Source organism: Malania oleifera, chromosome 6 (assembly GCF_029873635.1).
Source record: "Malania oleifera isolate guangnan ecotype guangnan chromosome 6, ASM2987363v1, whole genome shotgun sequence".
In the NCBI taxonomy this organism is placed as follows: Eukaryota; Viridiplantae; Streptophyta; class Magnoliopsida; order Santalales; family Ximeniaceae; genus Malania; species Malania oleifera.
The window spans coordinates 25,022,018-25,035,224 of NC_080422.1; positions in this window are offsets into that span (position 1 = coordinate 25,022,018).

Genomic DNA, 13,207 nt, shown 5'->3' on the forward strand with positions numbered 1-13,207 from the left:
TCAGGTATATTTTATAATTCCTCTTAAAATAGTGGATTTCAGATCTCATTCGTCCATGGAGTAGGTATAAACCGAACCGCGTAAATCCGGTCTCACTTTTCTTTATTATTTATTTTTATTTTATTTTGCTTGTGTTCATTACTTTTTGATTATCCACGTTTATCTATTTCTGTATTATTTTATAACACGTTATCTGCACGAAGCTCTACCCAGCTGTTATATTTATATACATATATCGCCTTAATGGATGGTTTTATTTTTGTTTATTAATACCACCTCAATGACTGGTTTTATTTCTATATTGTCTATATATATTACCAATCTCTAGAAGAGATGGTAAAATAGTCCTCCTGAAGAGGCTATATATTTAATCTTCCGAAGAGATAAGTCTCCTGAAGTGACAATATATTTAATCTCCAGAAGAGATAGTAATTGTTTACCTCTTAAAGAGGGTATATTTTTAATCTCCTAATATATATATATATATATATATATATATATTATATTGTATTACTATTTCTAAATTATTTCAGTTAGTATGTTTCGATTTTCTAAATTGCTTTATTATTATTAATTTATTCAGATTTTGAGCTTAAGAAAAATTGAGTTTGTTCCCCTTAACATCAAAGGCAATAACTATCTCTCATGGATTCTTGATGTAGAAATCCATTTGAATGCAATGAACTTAGGAAATACAATATTAAATGGAAATACCGCATCCCAACAAGATCGCGCTAAAGCCATGATCTTTATTCGACATCATTTGGAAGAAGAATTAAAAACGAAATACCTCACTGTTAAAGACCCACTTGTTCTACGGAGAAATTTTAAGGATAGGTTTGAGCATCAAAAAACAGTGATTTTACCAAAAGTCCGATATGAATGGTTGCACCTAAGGTTGCAAGATTTTAAAACTGTTAGCGAATATAACTCAGCTCTACATAAAATTAGCTCATAGCTAAAGTTATGCGGAGAAAATATTAGTGATGAAGACATGTTAGAAAAAACTTTTACTACTTTCCATCCCACTAATGTGCTCATGCAGCAACAATATAGGGAAAGAAAATTTACTAAATTTTCCGAACTTATATCATGTCTTCTTGTCATTGAACAAAATAACAAGCTTTTGATGAGAAATCACCAAACCCGTCCAATTGGTTCGACTCCATTCCTTGAAGTGAATGTAAACACATCTCATGGTTGAGGGCAAGGCTGCAGGAATGGTCGTGGATATGATTGTGGCCGTGGTCAAAATAATTACTGGCATCGACGTGAGGTAACAAACCCCCAGAAGAGGGATAACCCCAAGAAGAGGGATGACCCCCAGAAGAGGGATGACCCCAAGAAGAGGGCAAATGATCAAAATCAGTGACCCAAACACAATGAAACTAAATGTTACAGATGCGGAGGAAAAGGTCATTGGTCGCGTACCAGTAGTACACCCAGACACTTGGTAGATTTATACCAAGTGTTAGAATTGGTGCATTCCCAAGAGGGGAGGGGTGGTGAATTGGAATTTTAAAATTTATCTCCTAGGTTAAATGAAATACCCGTATAATACAACCTAGGGTCTTTCTATGCAATTCCAAATGCGCCAATAATATAATGTGCGGAAATTTAAATCAAGTGCATCATTCACACCATAACATACATGTGCAGTAAATATAAAATATAGCAATATAAACAAGGCACATGATATGTTATCAGGGTTCGACCAACTGTGCCTACGTCCCCGCCTCTAGCTCGCAAGTCCTAGGATTCCACTAAAGGCTCACTTAATGGGTGAAGCGGCACCAATTACAACTAGGTCAATTAGCACAGGGCTGACCTCAACCTTTATAATCAGGTCAAATAGCGGGGCTGACCTCAACCTACACTTTAATAAGATGGTGCACCTAACTTTCTTAACTGGGTCTAAGCCAATCCGGGACTATTTCAAAGGGCTAGTCTCTCTCTTCAGGCCCATGCTTTGAAATACAACAATATGCTCATAATCAATGAAATTGGTACAATGATTATGCTTTCATGTAAAGCATATGTGTACCTAGTTACATGCAATCACATACACCACCAAATGATATGGTTTAATATATTAACTCTCAAATATATTTGCTGTCGATGTAATCAATGCATGAGAGTGCAATCACTATAATCTTTGTATCATAAGATGTATTCAATCTAAGTGCTTAAACAAATATGGTAATCAACTCTCAAATATTTTAGTCAGCCAAATATCTAAGTCATATAAAGCTTAAGCAATGTATAGATTTGGTTTGTAAAAAGAAATTTAATCTTTGTATTCAGCAAGAGATAAAGCTCAATGAATATTGCCACAAAGATTTTTAACTTATAAACAAATATCACTTCAAATATTTTTCAAGATAAAACACAATTGATATTTGTAAATGATTTTGAAAAGATTTTGCAACCAAAATAAAGCACGAGCTTCTCAAGATGTTGCAATGAATATGCAATCTCAAAAGATCAGATGAAAGTATTCTTAGGATAGACTAACAAAGTCTCCTAAGAATACTTGGGTTTGGCTCTCTAGAAAAATTATATCAAGTAATCACAAACTAGATGAGAGCAAAACCTCTTTAAGCAAACAATCACTCAAAACAAACTTACGAAGGATTTAGGCAATAGTAGAAGGTAAGTATAAGTGAAATGGAGTGTAAAAATGAGTAGTAGGATTTTGAGAATGAGAGAAAATTTCTTAATCGGGTTTGCTAATCTTCCTACTAATCATCCCAAATGAAGGGGTATAAATAGGCTCCCCTTGAATTATAACCGTTGGGGACAAGGTTGAGATTATTAGAAAAGATTTAATGATTTTAAAAATATTTTAAACCTGTTTAATCGAGTTAATCACGGTAAAAAATAGGTGTAAGAACCCAAACCGTGATAAATAGGTTTAAATAAATAAGAAAGAGGCAAAATTGGAATTTAGTAGGATTCGTCGACGAAGTCAGAGTTCGTTGACGAAGTCCATGTATCTCTCGTCAACGAAGTTCAAAGGCTCTTCGATGAGGAGAAGCCAAGGGGTTTTGGAAAAACCGGAGATCCCAGACTCATCGACGAGGTCTTGGTCTCGTTGATGAGAAGACTATAGAGCCTCGTCGACGAAGACGCAATTCGTTGATGAGAAGTGGCTGGGTCAAAGGGTTATAAATAGAAGTTTTCATTACTTCTCAACTAAGAAAACTAAATCCCATCTCTCTATCTCTTTAGAACTCTCCCTACTCTCCATCTCTCTAGATTTCTTCACCGTTCGTCGTTAGAATCGTGAATCTGAAGTTACCACGAGGATCGTGGAAGGATTCTTTACAAATTCTATGGATCAGAATCCCGTTTTGGAGATTTTCGGGTTTTGGCTTAAAATCGATGTAAGACTTGGTTTTCAATTCTGATCCTGTAGTTTAGTAGAGAACAATGTTGTGAGTATCTTCTGTACTGTCAATTGTAGGTTTTGGAACTCGGTTTGCTGTTTAGGGACCTTAGAGTTCGGGATTTGCTATTTGGGGAAAAGGTTAAGGGAATTGTGTTTATATCGGGTATTTTTGAAATCGGACTCAGTGAAACTATGGTTTACGGTCCTATGTGCATTTTGGCTACTCATTTGGGGGGATCTAATAGGAAAAACTATGGGTTTTTTATGATTACAGTTTTGGGAAAAGGGGGCGACAGGCTGCATCCTTGGTTTTGTTGAAAACCGAACGTATATGTTGATTTATACTGTGTTATAGGGATAGCCAAAAACTTGACTCACTCGAAAAATGAGCAGCTCGAAAGCTATCCCAAGTATAGGAGTTCTGTCGTGTAATATTAAGCCCAAGGGTTAGATCGTCTCCTCAGGGAATGCGTTTAGTCTCAGATTTTACGTTCTTCCAATCGAAATTAAAAATGCACTGAACTCAGTTCAGATTCGGGTTTTTCAAGATTGTTCAATTTCATTCTTAACAAATTAAATGACACGCGATTTAAAGTTCTAAAACTAGCACGCACAAAATTAAATAACAATAAAGGAAACCCTAGGCTACTCAAGGAAATACCAAAGCATATTAACTAAAAATGGAAACTTTAAACATGGAATTAAAATTACGCTATGGAAACTTAATCGGATCTAACACACACACACTAAAAATTGGATCTTTAACCAAAATAATAGCTCAAACCACAATCACAATTTAAACACGAAACAAGCAAAAATTTAACACATAAACGATAACAAAGAAAATAATGGAAACACAAGAAACCAAACTAGACTTAATTAAAAAAACTAAATTAAAACTCCCACTAATTAGATAAACATATAAATAAATTTGACAAGAAATAAACACTTGACAATGTCCAACTTAAAAAGAAATTTCAAATAACATTTAAAAAAAACTGAACTTTATTTAGTAATTAAAGACTAAACAAAAATAAATAAAAGTGTGAGAGAGAGAGAGTAAAACAGAGGGAGGCTCTCGGGTCTGCTGTAAATTGGCCGGGAAGGCTGCTGTGGAGGAAGGGTGCTCGGGATGGTGGCTTTGTAGTGCTGCTGCTGCTGTGTTCTCGGGTTGGAAACTGTTGCAGGGGCTGTTTTGTGGAGTTTTCTGCTGGTTGTCACAGCCGGAGAAGATGCTGGCCTGGGCTGAGCTGCTGTGTGTGCTGTGTTGCAGAGAAATTTCAGCTGAGGAGGACTGCTATGGTGGTGTTTCACAGCTGCGGGAAGAGGAGAGGAGGCCGGCCATGTACAGAGGGATTTCAGCAAGAAAACAGAGGATGAAAAAAAAAGGGAAAGGAGAAGAAGAAACGAGAAGGAGAAAGCTAGAGAGAGAGCTGAAAAGAAAGACAAGACAAGGAAAGATTAAAGAAGAAGAAGAAAAATAATAAGGAGAAGAGAAGAAGAAGAAGAAGAAGAAGAAGAAGAAGGGGAAGAAGAAGAAGAGAAGAGGAGAGCCCTTCGGGCTGCCTTTCCAAAAGAAGAAGGAGGAAGAGAAGATTTAAAGGGGATGGGGAAAAGCCCTATGACCCGAATTACCCAACCCGACCCGTTTGCAACGGGTTGACCCGGCAACTTGATTTTTTCAATTTTTTAATTTTCTGTTCGTTGCAAATTTTGCTCTTCTGGAGCCTGTATCTCATAAAACTCAAAACACGAAAGTTGTATATAATCCTTTCCTCTTTCTCTAGAAATTTGAATCGTCTCGATCGGAGCTCGTACGGAAAAGTTATATACGAAATACGAACAGGTGTCGGTTTTGATTCCCGGGAATTTTTCCTACGACAAAAAATTACCAAAACTTCATAAATAGTGCAATAAAGTTCAAGAATAATAATTTTGGCACTTTTTTAAAATATTGAACAAATTTGGACATTTAATTAAAAATATAAACCGTAAAGCCCGGGTTAAGCGTCCAATTACGCAGTTTTGACGCGTAGTCACACCCGCCAACTAACGTTTTGCTAGCCTCTAGCAAATGACGTGAATGAATCTCAGGATGGTGTCTACAACTACATACTCCAGTAATCATGAAATCAATGCACATGCGATATAACTATACCACTTCACATACAAGAATACTACTGAATTTCACACAGGCTCGTTCATATTCAATGCACACGACTCTGAAGCACGTCACCCATAAAAGTTTCATCATTTATATGTCATTTAAGAGCAGTATACTCACATGAAGTTAATCAGAGGTACATTCAGAGTTAATGCAATTATATAAGTTCGAGTATAAACAGGTAAACTCTCGAGGTGTGTGTGATATGTGTGACTCAGTACACCTAGGATGCCAGTGGACACCTACAGAACGGTCGCTTTGACTCGGCCTAACTGATATACCCTCAAAAACACTCAAAGAAAATGGGTTCACTCATCATATGTGAGGAGGAGTGTCGCGATTAAACATCCCACATATTAAAAAGGAACAAATGTTAAGTATATGGAGTGGACTAGTCTGGGAAGGATCTAGCCTATCTATGAGGTGTCGGGTCCTTCACCCTAGCATCTTCTCACCTACTCGCCATATCCAACTGAGACCACCCTAGATCAACTTACTCACAAACTTGTCGTGAATACATCTGAGGCATTAACCGGTTGAAGAATCTTCATACTAGAAAATATGTGTCGTCCTTGACTTTTTGTGATATGTATTTGGGCCGGCATTGACATTTCATTTCATGCGCATGTGTATTGCTTATTCTTTTTTTTTTCTGCTCATTCTTCATTTTCTGTCTTTTCTTGATCAATAAGGACAATATAACACTTCTTTTGTAATCTTCATACCATCAATGGGAATTGAGCTCGAGTAGAAGTTCATGAATTAAGTTTATCTCTAGGGGTGGCTCAGCCTTCACATTTTGAATAGGCTACAAGACCTAGGTTTCTATCTCCCCACTAGGTGTCACCTCTAGGCTAGCAAATAAAAAAAAATAGATTAGTGTACAAGGAATCATCCAAAAAAATAGAATTGAGTTCTGTGAACTCTGATTTAATATTAACACTCAAAAGGACGATAAATAGCTCAAGGATATCTCACAAGGTGTCATAGTCGCCACGGGTGCTCTCTCAGTGCTCACAGGAAACCCTAAGTGCAATGAATCACGTGAATGTGTTTATTCAGTCTCGTGAGATGCCGTGTAAATACAGGAAATTATATAGTCAAATTAACATGAATGTACTACCAATCAATTCTTCATAGAGTGATAAGATCATATAGAGAGCAAAACTATGCATGACTGACTCAAGTGTGTCATTCTTAAGTTATACGCAAGTATGCGAAAGGTATGAGTCAGTGTTAAGCATGGCATAATGCAATGCAATCCTTCAGTGCTCCTCTTTCTTTCTCTCTCTTTCTTTTTGATTTTTTTTTTTGTATTTTTGATTTTTTTTTTAAAAAAAAAACCCGGTACGTGTACGTGCACAGTGTCACATGCGAATGCTCATCCCCCCCAACTAAAGTGGAACATTGTCCTCAATGTGAAAGCATAGGGGAAATAGAAAATACTGTGCACGGGAAAAGTAAGGCGTACCTGAGTGGCGAAATAATGGAAAACAAAGATCGAACTACGAGAAAATAGACCTGAAAACTAACTAAAAATAAAATAAGATAAAATAAAGGGAAAGAAAGAAAAACATCACAATTGTCTTGGCGGAGGCTCTGGAGGAATTTCGTCTGGTGGTCGCAGGTCTATAAATTGCACCGGCAGTTCTCCAAATTTAAGCCGCCACAATCGATCAGTCGTCATACCTGCACGAAAATCAACCTCAAATGAATTAATGCGTGTCAAAATACCAAACAATTTGTGTGCAGGTCGACCCTCTTGTGTTGACAAGAATGGGTCTTTATTCAACATCGTTTTCAGGAAATTTGCTTCTTTACAAACTAATGTGTGATAGGAAGTTATCGGAATAATTACCTGCAGTTCTTCAGAAGCATTAACATTAAAGGTTTTACCTGGTTCCTTAAAAATTAGGTTCTCACCAGTCTGGTCACCCTCTTTATCGGGTGTACATATCATCATACCACTGCAAGAGTCTGCCTCCACATTAGGCTCCTTAACATTTGATTCAGGTGGGAGTGACAGTTTCACAGTTTCTAAACTCGGAGTATGAGGTACCACAGGTTGGTACTTCGTATGAGTATCAGTCTCCTCATCAACTAACTGCTCTACTTCTGGCCCCGTTTCCTCTAATTTTTCTTTGACCTCTTTTGGTTCAGCCATGACTTCCGGTGCTGGGACAACTATTTGTCCGACGATGAGCATTTCAGATTGGGGGTCGTCTTTCTCGCTATTGAAGGTGATGGTGGCCTTTGCTGTCTCAAGAGAAACATCATGTATTTGTTGTTGCGGTTGCTGGTACTCTTGAGAACTAGGCTGAAGTTCTGCGAGTGTTTCCTCATTTTCTAAGATGTCCAACTGTGTACTTATCGCATTAATGGTGTCCCGCAATTCATTATTATGATCGACTTGAGTTTGCATGAACTGCTGGAGCATATTCGCCATCTGAGTTATGCTATCCTCCAAAAATTCTGACGGCGTACAGCTCGGAGAGATCTATTGTGGCTGATATTGAGGCGGGCGAATATCTGGGCAGTTTGGTGGTTCATATGCATCACCACCACTAATTGTGCTAATAGGATGTGCAGTTATGGGTGCCTGAGTGTATCGTGTGTTGCACTGTGGGACATTGTCAGCTAAGTAATCAAAGAATGATAATACTTGATCTGGATCCTCGCTGACGGGCTCTCCATTAGACATAGTCTGGACAAAACACTTGCAATCAGGGATAAGAGCAGTATAAAAACAGTCAAGTAACCTCCATGAGTCCAACCCATGATGTGGACAAGTGCTTAGTAGATCCTTGAATCGCTCCCAGCAAGCCCGAAATGTCTCGTCATCCTGCTGCACAAAATTAAGAATCTGTTCCTGCAAAAATTGAGTTTTCTGTGAGGGACAAAATGCATGCAGGAATTCACGCTCCATATCAACCCAATTAATGATAGAGTGAGGTCTCAAGGAATGAAACCAGATCAGTGCCCTATCCTGCAAAGTAGCAAGAAATAAATTTAGTTGAATAGATTCATCAGTTTTAGCATGAGAGAAAAACATATTGCAGGTTAATTCAAACTCTGCTAAGTGCTGATATGGGCACTCAGATTCCGTCCCATAGAACTCGGGTAGTAGTGACGTCCTCCCGCGCTGCATCATGAAATTAAGCTCATCATAAGGCAAAATAGTGGAAGAGGATGCAGTGGCATATTCAAGTTGCATAAAATCCATTATCGTGCGCCGTGCAGGTGCAGCCATTTTTCAAAACTCAAATTTTTTTTTGTTTTTGTTTTCTATGTTTTTTTCTTTTTCATAAAACTAACAAAAATGACGGGAAAAATGCAAATTTGAGACTAAGACCGACATTCCCCGGCAACGGCGCCAAAAACTTGACTCACTCGAAAAATGAGCAGCTCGAAAGCTATCCCAAGTATAGGAGTTCTGTCGTGTAATATTAAGCCCAAGGGTTAGATCGTCTCCTCAGGGAATGCGTTTAATCTCAAATTTTACGTTCTTCCAATCGAAATTAAAAATGCACTGAACTCAGTTCAGATTCGGGTTTTTCAAGATTGTTCAATTTCATTCTTAACAAATTAAATGACACGCGATTTAAAGTTCTAAAACTAGCACGCACAAAATTAAATAACAATAAAGGAAACCCTAGGCTACTCAAGGAAATACCAAAGCATATTAACTAAAAATGGAAACTTTAAACATGGAATTAAAATTACGCTATGGAAACTTAATCGGATCTAACACACACACACTAAAAATTGGATCTTTAACCAAAATAATAGCTCAAACCACAATCACAATTTAAACACGAAACAAGCAAAAATTTAACACATAAACGATAACAAAGAAAATAATGGAAACACAAGAAACCAAACTAGACTTAATTAAAAAAACTAAATTAAAACTCCCACTAATTAGATAAACATATAAATAAATTTGACAAGAAATAAACACTTGACAATGTCCAACTTAAAAAGAAATTTCAAATAACATTTAAAAAAAACTGAACTTTATTTAGTAATTAAAGACTAAACAAAAATAAATAAAAGTGTGAGAGAGAGAGAGTAAAACAGAGGGAGGCTCTCGGGTCTGCTGTAAATTGGCCGGGAAGGCTGCTGTGGAGGAAGGGTGCTCGGGATGGTGGCTTTGTAGTGCTGCTGCTGCTGTGTTCTCGGGTTGGAAACTGTTGCAGGGGCTGTTTTGTGGAGTTTCTGCTGGTTGTCACAGCCGGAGAAGATGCTGGCCTGGGCTGAGCTGCTGTGTGTGCTGTGTTGCAGAGAAATTTCAGCTGAGGAGGACTGCTATGGTGGTGTTTCACAGCTGCGGGAAGAGGAGAGGAGGCCGACCATGTACAGAGGGATTTCAGCAAGAAAACAGAGGATGAAAAAAAAAGGGAAAGGAGAAGAAGAAACGAGAAGGAGAAAGCTAGAGAGAGAGCTGAAAAGAAAGACAAGACAAGGAAAGATTAAAGAAGAAGAAGAAAAATAATAAGGAGAAGAGAAGAAGAAGAAGAAGAAGAAGAAGAAGAAGGGGAAGAAGAAGAAGAGAAGAGGAGAGCCCTTCGGGCTGCCTTTCCAAAAGAAGAAGGAGGAAGAGAAGATTTAAAGGGGATGGGGAAAAGCCCTATGACCCGAATTACCCAACCCGACCCGTTTGCAACGGGTTGACCCGGCAACTTGATTTTTTCAATTTTTTAATTTTCTGTTCGTTGCAAATTCTGCTCTTCTGGAGCCCGTATCTCACAAAACTCAAAACACAAAAGTTGTAGATAATCCTTTCCTCTTTCTCTAGAAATTTGAATCGTCTCGATCGGAGCTCGTACGGAAAAGTTATATACGAAATACGAACAGGTGTCGGTTTTGATTCCCGGGAATTTTTCCTACGACAAAAAATTACCAAAACTTCATAAATAGTGCAATAAAGTTCAAGAATAATAATTTTGGCACTTTGTTAAAATATTGAACAAATTTGGACATTTAATTAAAAATATAAACCGTAAAGCCCGGGTTAAGCGTCCAATTACGCAGTTTTGACGCGTAATCACCGTGCCTTGACTTGTTTTAAACTATATGTGTTTGGAAAATTAGATTACCAAATGGGTGTGATTTGTTTGGTTATATGAGCATGCATGTGTGTGTGATTGGTTGAAATGCTAGTAGGAACGCGGTCATGAAATTGTTCCAGGTAGTGAGTGTCCGGCTCTATATTCGAGGGTGTATGAAATCGCTAGCCATAGATTGGCAGAGTGTCCGACTCTATATCCGAGGGCTTGATCCTATTCCTGTAGATCAGGCCGAAGGATGTGGATCCACCAGTTTAGCGTTGGTACGATGTCATGGGAGTCAGGGACTAGCCATGTGCCTGTGGCGACTTCGCGGGTTGGCTATGGGCCAACGCCATATGTTCGGGCCGATGGGTGTGACGACATCGGGATTGTTGATCATGTGTGTGTGTGCATGTATGCACTGTTGTGAAATTAGTACTGGAACTGCATTTAATTGCATGTATGTTGCATCATGATAACACTCAAATGCCACACACCGATATAACTTGTGTTCTTCCTTACTAAGAGGTGTCTCACCCCTACTGTGCATACATTTTTAAAGGTCCTTCGAGTAACCGGAACTAGCGTCCTTGTGTTAGGAGCGTAGTGGCCAGTATACTGCAGATAGCGCTTGGGTAAATGCTAGGACTTATATTTTGTGGGTTGCCATTTTGGGATATGTTGGACACCTGTTTGTACGTTATTGATGGAACCTTGATTTTGTCCTTGTATAGACTCTGGTGTGGTACTATATGTATATAGAATGACCGTATTTTCGCTGTGTATATTTTGTTGTGTTTGGATGTGTGTAGGGTGTCTGGGAACCCCACGGGGTCGAACCCTCATGCTTGTTCTATATCTTGGATGTTTTGCATGATACATGAACTGGTTGGTTTACATTTTCACCCCTAGGTCCCATTTCTGGGTTCGAGGCGTGACAACTTGGTATCAGAGCTAACCAGGTTGTTAGGTCATGTAGACTTGGCTAAGTTTAGCTGTGAGTACATACCAGAGTATAGGATGTTAGATATGGGTAGAGTTGGTTGAGGGTTGTTCAGTTGCTAGACTGGGATTTGTCGACTGTATTTTGTGTTTTTCTTGGGATGACGATTCTAGTAAAAGTAGGGCAGATCATTGATGACTTTCGTGTTGGTGTGATAGGGCAAACCTGAACCTGGCAGAGAGTAGTTAACACGATTAGTGATAGATCATTGTGTTAACTGTATGTGTTGTAGGGATACTGATAGATTCCTATTGTGTTACAGAATGGAGCCTAAGGATAATGACTTGGGAAGTGGCTCTGAGGAGACTGCGAGTGATGAGTCCCCTTTTATGCCTCGAGGTTTGACGAGGCAGGTGTTACGGGAGATTGGGCGGAGTGTGAGGAGACGCAAACGCTCTTCTACTGCTGCAGGGTGCACCATTGAGAGTTTCACATGCATGCATCCTTCGATATTCTCTGGGGGACCTGACCCAACTATAGCAGAGGATTAGGTGGAGAAGACTGAGAGGATCTTGGAGGTCCTGCACTGCACGGATAGGCAGCGAGTCCTCTATGCTACCTTCTAGCTATCTGGGGAGGTGGGTCGACGGTGGACTGCAGTGAAACTGTTGGAGAAGCAGAGGGGTGGTCTTGAGGAGATGACATGGAGCTGGTTCAAGGAGGTGTTCTTTGACAGATACTTCCTGGCTTCTGTATGTGATGCGAAAGCGGATGAGTTTTCTTCCCTAACTCAGGGAAGTTTGACGGTGTAAAGATATGCGGCTCATTACAAAGAGCTGTCCCGTTTTGCGCTGTGTTTGATCTCGAGAGAGTATGAAAAAACTCAGAGGTTTGAGAAGGGTCTGAGGAAGGATATCTAAAGATTGGTGGGAATGCTTCAGATCCACGAGTTCTCGGTGTTGGTAGATAAAGCCATGGTGATTGAGACCTGTATATGAGAGGACGAGGTGGATCAGGAATCAAGGAAGAGGACAGTACCTTTTGGTTCTCAGATAAGATCTCGTCAGGGATCGTGGAAGAAAAGGAACAAGAGTTTGGGTTACTGCTAGAATACCGAGCGCCAGGATTCTCAGATGAGCCAGACTATTGGACGTTGTACCAGATGTCACAGATGGCACAAGGGTGAGTGCCGGTCATTTTGGGGTAACTGTTATAACTGTGGCTAGACAGGTCACATGTTTCGTGATTGTTGTGCACCGAAGCATGATGTGCCTGCATCTAGTGTGAGCCGAGGGAGCAATCGGATGCCTCGGGGAACCGTTTAGACGAATATAGCTCCGGCTAGAGTATATTCTCTTACTCCAGCGGACGCTGAGCATGGAGGGAATGTGGTGACAGGTACCTTATTATTGCTTTCAAATAAGGCTTTTGTTTTGTTTGATTTGGGTGCAACCCATTCTTTTATATCTATGAATTTTTTTGGACGGTGTGGGGTTGAAACCCAAGACATAAATGAGTTGTTATCTGTTACTACTCCATCGGGGAGTGTATCATTCTGCAGGAAGATGTTGGGAGATTGCCCAGTGGTAATTCAAGAGAAGCTGCTACCGGCGAATCTTGTGGTATACGACATGTCAGGGTTCGATGTCATTCTGGGG